We start from the raw sequence: 3,018 nt of genomic DNA, 5'->3' as shown, positions 1-3,018 counted from the left end.
GCCTCCGAGGCAAAGTGCGAGGCTTGCTGGCCCTTCACCTCTTGGAGCTCCTCCTTGACATCGACCCCCATCGACTGCAGCCGGAGCAGATTCTGCATCTTTTCCTGGAGTCGGGACATTTCCCTCTGTTCCTTTCTAGCTTTCTGGGTGCCTTTGAGGATGAAAAACCTCTTGATGCTTCCCTTGATCACTTCCCACCAGTGTGTCAGGGACTCAAAGAGGGGTTTCACGGTTCTCCAACCTTTGTAATCCCTCTTGAGCTCCTCAATGTTCTCTGGGGTCAGCAGTTGCACATTTAGCTTCCATGCCCCCCTGCCCACCCTCAGGTCTTCCTCCAAGTGGCAGTCCGCCAGTAGGAGGCAGTGGTCAGAGAAGAACACCGGCTTGACCTCGGTGGATCTGACTGTGAATGCACGGGACACAAACAGGAAGTCTATCCTGGAACGAATGGACCCGTCTGGCCGCGACCAGGTGTATCTACGCTGCGCTCCGTCTGCAGGGTTGCTGAAGACGTCGTGCAGCTTGGCATCCTTAACTGTTTCCATCAGGGATCTGGACGTAGCGTCCAATCTGCTTCCGGCCCTGCCGGATCGTCCAGCCGCATCGATGATGCAGTTGAAGTCCCCGCCCAGAATGACCGGCCTGGAGGTCGCCAGCAGCAGTGGGAGCTGCTGAAAAACCTCCAGCCGCTCAGCCCCTTGTGCCGGGCCGTACACGTTAATTAACCGGAGTGGAGCGTTCTTGTACATTACGTCTGCTACCAGGAGTCGCCCGCCCACCACCTCCTTGACCTCGGAGACGGTGAAGTTGCCTCCCCGCAGCAGAATACCCAGGCCGGAGGAACGAGAGTCGTTTCCGCCCGACCAGATCGATGGCCCGTGGGACCACCATCGTGACCATTGCCTGTAGGAGCTGAGGTGCGGTATCGCACACTCCTGCAGAAACAACAGGTCAGCTTTGACCTTGGCTAGGTAGTCCAAGGTCGCAACACATCGCGTAGTAGATTTAATGCTACGCACATTTATGGATACAATCTTTAAACCCATATTAAAGCATTTATTCTCCTACCAAACCCACTGTCTCTGAGAGTCCCAGACCTTTAGTCTGCTCCTTCATACCCGTAGTGAGCTCAAATTCCTTCACTTTGGATGGGCTGAGGTAGATCTCCTTGGCCGTGTTCTGCTCCAGTGGCATCTGGAGGTTCACGTAGTGAGCGGATTTTGAGATGACCTTTGCTGGAGAAGCTTCTCCAAAACTCACCCCCTCTGGGGGGTTGCTGTTCCCGGCTTCCTGGAGCTGGGGTGCGATGATTGCCTCACCGCTCCCAGATTCCAGGGGCTGTGGTGCACTGGCCTCCTCAGGTTGCAGGCCAAGTTGGGGTGCGCTGGTCTCCTTGTTGTCTCCAATTTTCTGGAGCTCGGGTGTCTCGTCCTCCAACGCCCTGGAGCTTTGCCGCCTCTTCTGTCGGTGCCGCTCTGGCACTTCCTCATCCGAAGAGCTGCTGCCCTTGTCATCCGTGTCGGATGGGAGACGCCTCTTGCCGCTTCTCTGGGAAACGCCTTTGCTTCTTCTTCGCTCCCTCTTACTTTTCTTGTTCTTCACCGTCCGCCACTCCCCCTGCTGCTTTTCCACTGCTGCCTCCTCCTCCATTGATTCGCTGTCCTGAGGACTGGAAGGTTCAGGGGGTAGTGCTGTTGATTGGCTCTCTGTTGCCTCAATCTCTTTCTCCACCTTGTCTCTCTCTGTGTCCTCCTTTGTCCCGTTGAGCTCCCTGGGGGCCTTGGTGGTTGGAGTGACACGGAACATTTCTTCTGCTTCCCCGTGGTCGGCTTTGGCTGCCTGTGCGTAAGTACGGCAGCGTTTGGGGCAGGTCCTGTAGAGGTGACTTGCCTCGCCACACAGGTTGCAGCACTTGGCCTGTTTGCAGTCTTTTGTCTGGTGCCCTTCCTGTTTGCAGATCTTGCAGAGGGAGGCGCTGCAGTTGGCCGCCACATGACCAGCCTTGCCGCATGAGCGACAATGCTTGGGTTGCCCAGCGTAGACCAGGTAGCCACGGTTTCCCCCGATAGCGAAACTGGAAGGAGGGTGGAAAATGGCTCCCTTACCATCGGTCTTTAGCGTGACCTTAAACAGGCGTTTGCCTGTCCAGATCCCCAAGTCGTCTCGAATCTCAGTGCCGCTCCCCACCTTATCGAAGTACCTGGTGAGGAAGGTGACCACGTCGGCGACAGGGACGAAGGGGTTGTACACATGCACCATCACCTCACGTTCCCGTTGCAACGGCAGAGAAAAGTGCGGCTCCGCCGTCAGGATCTTCATCTCCGGCAGGTCTCTCTTCTCCTCGAACACCCTCAGGAGCCGGACGCAGTCTGCCACTCGCTTGAACGTCACGTCAAAATAACCACCTTTGCGGGAGTCGTGCAGGGTGAAGATCTCCGTAGCTTGGAAGCCGCACGCCTTCAACAGGATCCTCCTGGTGAAGAAGCCCCGATCCATAGGTGATCCTCCTTCGCTGTGGTTCACCGTGACTCGGACAGTGATAGGTAACCCACGGTATAGATTTGGATTGCGATTGGTTATCGCCCTTCCATCCCGACCTTGCCATGGCAGGACCATGGTGTCGCCCCTGCAACACTACATTTGATCTTAGCCAAAAGGCCGAGAAGCGATGAGAAAGAAAGAAAGTTGTGTTTTGAAAGATGTGCATGTTGAAAAGTAAAGAAAGCAGATGTTTGTAAGAAATCTATTTTTAGCATTGAAAATCCCCTGGAAAGGGGTGGTGCACCATTCCCAGAGATACTGCAATACCGGGTCGATGCATGGAGTGGGCGGAGCAAGCCCCTATTCCATCTCCCTGCTCCAAAAATCAATTTAATATATGGTCCCCCGATAAGGGACGTATCAGATATTAAACTGATAAGAACAGATTTTTTTTTTTTTTTTTATTGTAAAAATATACTTTATTCATAAAAAATCTTCAATCACATTCAGAACCATTTCAAAAACAACATTACAAGG

General features: G+C 53.9%; 1 non-coding gene across 1 annotated transcript; it reads right to left on the bottom strand.

Moving 5' to 3' along the window:
* Window positions 1–2,774: 2,774 nt before the first annotated feature.
* Window positions 2,775–2,957, bottom strand: LOC144669643 (U2 spliceosomal RNA). Its single transcript, XR_013573705.1, has one exon. It is a non-coding gene; the product is annotated as a U2 spliceosomal RNA (small nuclear RNA).
* Window positions 2,958–3,018: the final 61 nt, after the last annotated feature.

The sequence above is a fragment of the Cetorhinus maximus genome, chromosome 29, assembly GCF_964194155.1.
Source record: "Cetorhinus maximus chromosome 29, sCetMax3.hap1.1, whole genome shotgun sequence".
In the NCBI taxonomy this organism is placed as follows: domain Eukaryota; kingdom Metazoa; phylum Chordata; class Chondrichthyes; order Lamniformes; family Cetorhinidae; genus Cetorhinus; species Cetorhinus maximus.
Note: the sequence above shows the minus strand (reverse complement) of the source record. Positions and strands in the feature narration are given on the sequence as shown.